Source organism: Carassius gibelio, chromosome A13 (genome assembly GCF_023724105.1).
Source record: "Carassius gibelio isolate Cgi1373 ecotype wild population from Czech Republic chromosome A13, carGib1.2-hapl.c, whole genome shotgun sequence".
Classification (NCBI taxonomy): Eukaryota; Metazoa; Chordata; class Actinopteri; order Cypriniformes; family Cyprinidae; genus Carassius; species Carassius gibelio.
This window is the reverse complement of record NC_068383.1, coordinates 5,607,734-5,617,702: the sequence shown is the minus strand read 5'-3', so window position 1 is coordinate 5,617,702 and position 9,969 is coordinate 5,607,734. Positions and strand designations below refer to the sequence as shown.

At 33.0% G+C, this 9,969-nt stretch overlaps 1 long non-coding RNA gene across 2 annotated transcripts in view; it reads right to left on the bottom strand.

Annotated features, from left to right (window-relative positions):
• Positions 1 to 499: 499 nt before the first annotated feature.
• LOC128025959 (uncharacterized) overlaps positions 500 to 9,969 on the bottom strand; it is a 41,553-nt gene continuing 32,083 nt past the window's right edge. The window contains exons 2-3 of one of the 2 annotated variants that reach the window (XR_008186303.1): positions 8,028 to 8,205; positions 500 to 640 (exon numbers count right to left, since the gene is read on the bottom strand). This is a non-coding gene — a long non-coding RNA (uncharacterized LOC128025959). Of the gene's footprint in view, positions 641 to 4,454; positions 4,598 to 8,027; positions 8,206 to 9,969 lie in introns of those variants that run through there. The other variant, XR_008186302.1, reaches the window with a different exon arrangement.

The following is a 9,969-nucleotide window of genomic DNA, read 5'->3' as shown; positions in this document are numbered from 1 at the left end:
ATTACCTTAATTTTGGCCAAATGTTTGTAAAATCTTTATTATCTAAAAGTTACATAATATGAAATAAAAACTATCCAAAAGGCAATACATAAATAAATAAATAAATAATAATGATTAAAATGCTTCAACTAAAATAATGTTTTTTTTTTTAAGTTGTAAATTAAAACTAAGATTTTTGGAGTATGTTTTACAATAAAATGTTATCTCAGGCTTTCTATGAATTCATAACTTACTTTTTTGTGTTACTTAGAGCTTCTCTGTAATTAATTTGTGAAATAAGGGAAAATTGTTTTTTCAGAGTGGATCAATTAAATAAAAAAAAATACCTAAAAAGTGCCAGCTTGATATCAATTCTACCAAGATCCCTTAGGAAAAACAACTAATAACTTAATTAACTTTATGAATGAAACAGTCATGTTTAAAAATACTAACAGAACACAACATATTAACACTGATCAGAAAAAAAAATCCTTAAACTAACCTTAAATAAATCTATAAATCTTGACCAGGACCTGCTGTTGCTCAGTTTTTTAAGTCAGTGAGTCTGTCAGTGGTCACAGCGGTGCAGCTCAGTGAAGGTAAGCTCAGGGCCACAGCAGACCCCAGGGAGCTGAGCTCCCCAACACACAAGGAACAACTCCTGTCAATCAAAGCCCAAAGAAACATGAAGCAGAGACAGTGAAGAGCAGAGAAACTTCAGTGCAGAGGTCACATTCAAATGAGTGTTACGAAACTTTATGCACATTCACATAGATCAGCACTCAGAGAAAGATTGCTTTATACTACACATGTGACAAGTGGTGTTTTATTTATTTCAGAATGGCCAAAGAAGTGTTTCTGTGAGACCTCCTAGTTACACAGTAGACACTGCCTGTCTAGAGCACTTCACACTAGACTGTGAAATATTTAGGATTTTTTTTTTTTTTTAAATGGGCAGTAACTTTAGTAAATGTACACACATACTCATCCTGTTTTCATTCAACAACAACAAAAAAAAAAGTACAAAAGCTGCCACTGGGGCCACCTTTGCACCTAAAGGGTTCTTATTGTACATTAAGTATATAGTACATATAAGTCAAAGCCAAACAAAATTGTTTTAGATTTCTGACACTATCTATCCTGAACATGGGGGAAAATATACAGCAATTAATTAAAAAAATATTAAATAAGAAAGAAAGAAAACAAATCTTTCTTTCTAACATATTTTATGCAACTTATAATTCATTTAGAAAGCTGCAGGTAATCCTGTCTGAATTGTACTATACAGCTGTAATTTAGTCCTACATGGCCATTTTCTACCATGTCTATGACTTAAAAACTGCTTTATAAAAGCTTTATAACCTGTATGCGACTTGTATGTAAATGTCCTCTTCACATGTAAAACTAAATATCAATTAGAGTGAAGAAAAAGCAAGCAAACTCAGTGGCAATAATCATAAGAACTTATTTTATTGGAAAAAAAAACAGAAAGAAGACGGATCCTTTGGCGTGTGTCTCTAAGGACACTGAAGTACATTGTGTCTTGTGTTGAGGATATGGTCCTGTTCACACTGTGATCTATAGCTGAAGGTCTAGTGATGTGAACTGATACGTGCTGCTCACCTAGTCAACATGAATCAAAGCTTATGAGAAAAGACATGCATGACATAGCCAGCAGAAGAGTTCTGGCCTGGGTATCCGTTTACAGACCCTTGAGCCCGAATCACACAAACTGACATGTGCAATGCAAATGTAATATGTTACGAAATCAATTTACCTTCAGGTTCGAGCTTATTATTGTAAAAGCATTGAGAATAGTGAGAGGCCTTATAAAGTGTACCAGTTCTGCTCAACAAAACTGGAACAGTAAAAAGACAAATCAAGCAAAAATAAACAAATTCATAATGTCAGCTTGATAAAACCTTGTCTGAGAGTTGTAATAAACCATTTTAAAAAGCATTTGAAGGTTACAGAGAATTACAGACTATCCATTACAGGAAATCTGAAAGTCTGAACCGGTTTGTTAAATTTGTATTTTATTTTTTATGACACACTCAGTAGTAAGTTTTGTGGATATAATGAAAAGTCAGAAAGGAATTAAACATTTTCAACATTAATGTGCAAACGCTGTAAGTATGCTATTTATAGGCTGAATTAAGTGTAGCATTTGGCTCTGTTGTGTTTTTAATAAGCTTGCTCTGTTACTTTGACATTTGTCAGTTTCTGGCTTAAGAAAATTTAGATGTAAAAAAAGAGATTAAGAATTTTTAGTTTATATCTTGCAATTCTGAGAGAGAGAAAAAAGTTAGTCTGAGAAAAAGAATAGTTAATCTGAATTCCTAGATATTGTGTTATTATTATTATTATTATTATTATGTGGCAGAAACTGTCTTCCATAGCCTTCTAAAGTGGAATTACTTTTCTTAAAAATATAAGTCCACAAAATTTTGTTGTTCTTATGTCTTTATACAAAAAAAGAAGACCCTTTACAGATTCGATTTATGTATTGCTCTTATCTGTATGATCAAAACTGAAAATGTAATTTAAGTTCGTTTCAGGGTTATCAGGAGCTGTGACTCATAATGAGTATACACGTTAATCGACTCCAGAGGGTTAAACTAAGTTAGAGAAAGCTTTTTAACATCAAAATAATTAGTCACATCATCCTAAGTTCCACTGATACAAGGAGTATATTAGGTCCAGGCGAGGGCACCTTCATTATCTCCAGTCTGGCAGAAGAAATGGACAAGTGAGTGTGTGCTTGACTTATTAAGGTCAATGAACAAGTGTGTGGGTGAACGGACTTGGCAGATGCCAGCAGGTAAAGACAACAGCTCGAGCACAAGAGACTAATCAGTTCTTTAGCACATCCCTCTGGAGCCACATACACACACATGGTTCTCCAAGCCGTTGAACCAGGACCGACCACGGTGTCAGACAGTGTTTATTCCAGCTGAAATCACATAAACGGTCACTAAACATAAACGCACACCAGCAGCTGCAGCAGTGACCATAACATTGAAGAATCCTTGAAAATAAGAGTGCATATGTAGAAAAAAAAAGTTTGTTGTCAGAGCGGTAAATACAAGGCAGCAGAGAGGAGACCTGAACCCTGTGTTCTGGACCTCTACAGACCTCTGATCCTCAGTCTTGTAGTTTCTGCTCGACTTCATCCTGTGTCCTTGTGAGGTGGGAAGAAAATGAGTTGGGCCTCAGCAGAGTGATGCCTGTACTGCATTTAAAACATATGACTGAAAACTATATCCAGATCCAACCATAAGGATGCCATGAAATTGCTTGACAAGAACAGTCTTCTGCCCTGTGTTGATGTATTTCCTGTTAAAACAGGATACAGGTGAAACTTGAACCAAGAGCTACGTGTCTCAATATGACACAAGCATATTTTTGGTTAGCAATAAATACAATTTACATTTTAATTCATTTTAAAACACCTAAATACACAGTCAGGAAAAGCATTACGTTTATGTTTTATCACTATTTATATCGTATATAGTGTTTATTAATATTTTAAACAAGCCTTTTCTTAATTTTAGCTTTAGTACTTGTTTGTGCTTTTGACATTTTATCAGTTTTTTATGTTTCTATTTAGCTTTGATTAAATTTTTATTTTGGTTTTTGTAATTTGTGTTTTGAAATAAAATGTTCTCAATTTCAGTATTTTTCTCAAATCTATAATACTAGTAATTTAATTTTGTTATCTGCTTTTGTAATTTCTATTAGTTCTTCATTTAAATATCTATACTTTATTTCACCATTTTTTTTAATTAACAAAATTACTTTACTACTATCAGTTTTGTTTAGTAATAACAACATTGGTGAGAAATTACTAAAACCATCACTTGACATTGAATAAATTATTATCATATGATATAACCCGTACCCTAAAAATATATGTAAAAATGAATTATTTTCTTGATTTACTAAAGATTGATGTCATAACATGTAAAGTTAGTCTTTATCTTCAATGAAACCTAAATATTTGTGAAAACACCCAAGCAATCGAAAAGGCCAACCGTGAATGAGTTGCTTATAGAATTTATTATAAGAGCTTCATTCACCAAGCCGTGTTATATCTCTGTAAGAGAGATATGAGTTGAATATTCCTTTAACTTCTTATTAATTCTATTTTCCTGCAGAACATGATTTAGATGTTAATGACAATAAGTTGAAGATGAGGTGAAGTCAAAGCACATTAATTGAGTTTGGTGACTTCTGTGGCTACTTTAGGAAATTTCACTTTCATTGCTCTAACTGTTAGACTAAAAAGGCAGATGTTGGAATGTTTGACAAATATGGCCATTACATTAAGTGAGTGAAGTAAGAATTTACTGGAAATGTCCAGCTAACATTTTCAATGTCTTTAATTTGCTGTCAAGCGTAAAATTGTTGTCCTCTGTCATAAATGGCATTATATAATTTTTTCCTACCATTTTTTGAACATAAAGCATCTTTATTTCACAAGACAGTAAATCACTTGATAATTTCAGAACGCAGTCTGATGTCAACAGTGAATAACAGTCTGCAGTCTGAAAAAAACCCCCACTTCTAAACACTCCAGCCGTGTAATGAGCAAGCAGACTGGGCTAACGGCGTATTCCTGTAAGAAAACAAACACATTAGAAGAACCCGCCTATCTAATGGCCTACAGCTAGAAAGACATGATCAGAGAGAGACTTAACCGAGAGAGTTGGACAGAGACATATGAAGGACGCCATTCTGTGAATGCTCCTGTTCAGAAGATGATTTTCATAACCAGCCTTTAAAATTAGTTCAGATGGATCAGAGAATGTCCACAGAATGTTAAGAGCACAGAGGTCAATTATACTTTTTTTTTAAAAAATAAAACAAAGATTATTGGAGTATGTTTTATAAGAAAATATTATTTCACTTGTTCTACTTTAAAATATTATGTTTATTTCAATGTCAACTTGCCATCTCCTTGTAATTATTTGTGAAATTTAGCAATTTCTGACAGAAAATGAATTATACACAATTTTTTTTTCAATGTATCTGTGATAAAATTCAATAAATTCCCAAAATATCCTGTCCATCATGTTTTTTACTGAATATCCCTTTTTACTCAGTGTCACATTATGCAAGTAAAATAGGTTGCAAACTGTTTACTGTATTTTAATGCATTTATGTCTGTATCAATTTAACATGTAATTTAACATGACCAAATTGATTACTTAACACATTTGCGGATAAATTGATTAATTAATCAACAGCTGGTAAGCTTAACTAATAACTAACAAATTACAACTGACAAATTAAATAAGAAACCTGTTGATATTCCTCTCATGCAAACAGAATCCTATTTTGACAGCCCTAAAAAAAATCAAGAATACAGCAATATTGTGAAACATTATTGTAATTTAAAACAACCTTTTTTTCTGTTTTAATAGATTTTAAAAAGTAATTTATTACTGTGATAAAAAAGCTGTATTTTCAGCATCATTACTTCAGTCACATGATCCTTCAGAAATCATTCTAATATACTGATTGGCTGCTAAAGAAACATATTATATGTAGAAACATATTAGGTATTTTTGTGGAAATCATGATTTATTTATACATTTTTTCATGAATAAAAAGTTAGAAAGAACAGCATTTAATTAAAATAGATTTTTTTTTATTAATTATCTTTTAATATAATCACTTTTAATCAATTTAATGCATCCTTGCCGGACAAAATAGTATTAATTTCTTTAGTGCATTTGTGATACATCTGTAAAACTGAAATGAGTTGACAATTATGTATAGGGCCCATCAATAAACTTTACTTTATAAATCCTAATGGAAAGAGCTTAAGCAGTTTTGCTGTAGTTACATCCTCAGGTGAATGTGACTTCTGTTTGTGAGCATCTATTTAGCACATTGTGACAAGCATGTAAAATTTATGGTGGCTAAAAGGTCACTTACAGCACAGTTTAATGTGTATATATACACTTAACAGTCAAAGAAACAGTAACCAAGCTCTCTTAATGCTGTTCGTGGACAAACATTTAGTCCAGTCCATATCCTGCAAACTGGCTGAACGTCGGACCGTGCTTTCAGGAGCAACGCAACTCTCTGGACGGCAGGCTGTAGTGAGACTGAGCAGTAGGAGCTCACAAGAGCCTGACTGCCTGTGAAGACCTCAGATCCAGCAGACATCCTCAGACATGAGGTTGCCAGTTCAATATTAGCAGCACAGAGCAGGATGTGATCTGAGCCCAGAGGAAGACACACATTCAGGGCCCTGCTGAGTGCTGAAGAGCGCTAGCATTCACAAATCACAGTGTGATCTCTTACTCACAGAGCCCAGAGGAAAGCACCACACTCTTGTGGTTTGTATTTTACTCTTTGAATATTAAATTAAGATTAATTAAGTGTCTGTATAGTGAATCTGCATGCATTGACACATCTCTGTGCATAATATAACAGCAATTCCATTATAAAGATTTATTATCCTTTGCAAAGTTCTGCTCATTCATAAAGTCTAATTACTTGTTGCAATTAGATGAGCAATACACTTCCTTTTTTTCTTTCATTTAGCAGATGATTTTATCCAAAGCCTCTTAAAAAATGAAAACATTACAACAAATCTGATTCATCCTGAGAAGACTTCCTTAAATTTTCTCATTAAGCAGACAGTTACAAATGAGGAAAAACTTCAGCGAAGATGATTTAGAATTGATTTAGATTGCAGACAGTGATATGAGAAGTTTTGCAAAATTTATACGTGAACAACTTGACAGACATAAGTGTTTATGACTCCTTATTAAGAATTTACCAAGGATTTATTAAACTCAGTTTGCTCATGCAATATAACACATCATTCTGAAATGACTGCTTTTTGCCATTTTTGAGGAATCGTAAATATTTCATATTTTTATAACTGTAACTATAACAGTTTATCCATATACGTTTTAGCATATACCCAAAAAAAAAAAGAAAAAAAAAAAGGAATGAACCTTTTCAACCTGCTGTAAATATTATGCACAAATATCTATGTTTAAAAATTTAGACCAGGCTGAATGAATATCATTTGTGGTATATTGTGGATTACAACAAAATATACATTTTGACTCATCCATCATTTTCTTGGTTACATTGTATAATGGGGCTAATTTTTGGAGTACTTTAAAAGCAGGAGGAAGCCAGTCACTGAATTTAGACGGTTAGATGATTGCGTAACAGTAGAAACCCTTTCTCACCAAAATACCATGAAAGATCTACCTGTGGCATAAGACTTAAACCATCAGGGTACAATTATAGTGACATAAGAGGGGACAAAAAGATCCAGTGATTTACAATGTCTCGGGCTGCAGACATGTCTAGAGGAATGAGGACGGATGATCCAGAGCAGCTCTGGCCAGCCGCGAGGCAGCCTCCATTAAATGCCCGCTTCTGAAGCCTGACTGATTGCTAGCAAGTACTTCTGTGAGAGGGAAAAGTTGCCTGATTTAAACCACTGTCTCAAGTGTTTTTGCCATGAACCGGAGGAAAGATATAGGTCTGAACTGTTCTACTGTAGAGCAGTGAATTCTTTTAAAGCAGTGTGGTTAGAATGTGATGGGGCAAATGTCAGTGAGGATATGATGTTTTACTGAAATGCATTTGCAAATCAAACTGATTTTTATTTTAATCTTTTTTTTTTTTTTTTTTTTTTTTGAATGATATTAGAAAAAAAACTGTGTATCAAAAAATAGTAACACTTTACAGTGAAGTTAAAATTAGTTAATATATAAGGCATCATGTACAATTATTTTGTACAGAAATTATTCTCTTTTTTATTTTGCAAACATACAATTATCCACTCCTAATTCATGGGTGGTAAAATTATATAGCTAATGTTAATTTACACAACTTTAAATGTAAAAATTATTTGCCAGCTTTTCTTTCCTCCAAAAAAATAAAATAAAAAAAGCATTTGTGGAAATTGTAAAATAATCAGAGTTGATACACTGAACTGAAGCCCAAACTCTTCTGTCTCAAATCCCAGATGATCTGACTGTGAGCAGAGTCTCTGCAAACTTTCTTACCCTTCCAATCCATGGATGTTACAGCTCTGACTCTTTTCTCACAGCATGGTTTCTTCCCAAGCCTTCTCTCGGTCCTCATCCTCAGGCTGCCCCCCGCGTGTCCGTGTGGCTGTGATTAATTCAGCTAGGCTCTGGGAGCTTTACACAGCTAACGGCAGATCAGCTGTTCAGCAGTGTCCTGCACAGAAGAAAGATCATACATGATATATAACAACAGATGAGAAGGGGAAAAAAAGAGGACACAAGAGAGCAGTACAGACGTATATGAGGAGCAAAAAGGGTTTCAGTGTCCCTTAGCGATCTAGAGATCTGTCTCTAGAGATCTGATTCTACCAAACAGAATTATTGATGAAGCAAGTATAGTAGAAAACAACACACTTATGAAGACACTAGGAAACTCCAGATAGTTGGAAGGGAAACAGAGCATGAAAAAATGAAAAATACTAGTAAGAACAGTAATAACAATTATGAAAGCCTCACTGTACAATTATGATACCCGCTATGATAGTACTTGGTAAAAAAAAGGAAAAAAAATGATGTTTTTTTTTATTATTATTCTATATTTATCTGGGGATATATAAATACTTTTAAGATTAAGTTTTAATGTATGATTAAATGCAGAAAATAGTAAGATGCATTTTTTAATCGATTACCCTAAAAAAAAAAAAGTTCATCAAAATCAAAATGGCAAGTGCCCGTAAAATTTCAATGGAGTAAAAAAGTTAATAAATAAAGAAGAAGCAAATAAAGCAAATAAATAATATTAATTCTTCCTCTCAAAAAAATTGGCCGTTGACATCAAAATGAATAAAATAAACTAAAAACTAAACTTAACTAAAAGTACATTTTTGAAAGCTCCAAAATTATTCTTATAAAATCAAAGAACAATGAATCAATCAAAACCAAAAAGACAACAGCTCATAACACACATCAATCAATCAATCAATCAATTTAAACAACCATTGCTTTTTAAAAAATAAAATCCAAAGTATACAAAATACAAAAATTTAAGCCATTGACATAAAAATAAATAAATGTTAAAAATGTTCTGAAAACTCCAAATTAATTATATGAAATCATAAGCAAATAATCAAGAATCAAAATGACAGCAGTCCTTACCATTTCAAGCTAGTAAATAAATAAGATAATTTAAGTATTTAAATAAATGCATAAATAAAATGTATTCTCACTCATAAAAATGGAAACCACTGATGTCATAAAATAAAATAAAATAAAATAAAATATCACTTATAAATATCAAAACAAATCCAATGTAATGTTAAAATAAAATCAAGAATCAAAAGTTAAAATAAAAATAAAAACACTCACAGATATCAATATTCTACAGAGAAGCTCAGAACCAGAAAACACAGCAAGAAGATGCCTGTGATCTTAATTGTTCACCTTTTTTAGTAGCTTATTATTACAAAGAAAAGAGCTGGTGACAAAAGGCCAAGAGTAATCAGAGACTACAGCACTAATGAACAGTAATATCTTCTAAGCACACTGAGGCAACAGATACAGGGGTCCGTCGAAGCATGAAGCCCAGTTTGAATAGAGATGAATGGCTCCATATATCATTAACACTCCCAAAGAGCAAATAGCAGTCAGGCAAAACAAAAGCACACAGGTTTCGGACACCATTCATTCCATTTGTAATATTAACCGCTGTGTAATCTCTATGTGGCATAGAGAACTGCAGTGAGAAGAAGGGAAAAGTGCACTGAATAGACATGTTTTATCAATAAATGATACCACACTGGGGGATTCTGGGAGGCTCTGCTCTCAATTTAAAAGCTCATCATCTTGTGACAGCAGGAGAATGTGCATGCATGGGCTGGGATCTCCTTTGTCCTGTTCATTACACAACCCTCCACATTTAAATCTCATCAATGGTGAATGTTTTTATCTCAACTGTAACAGAAGCCGACCTTTCTTATTT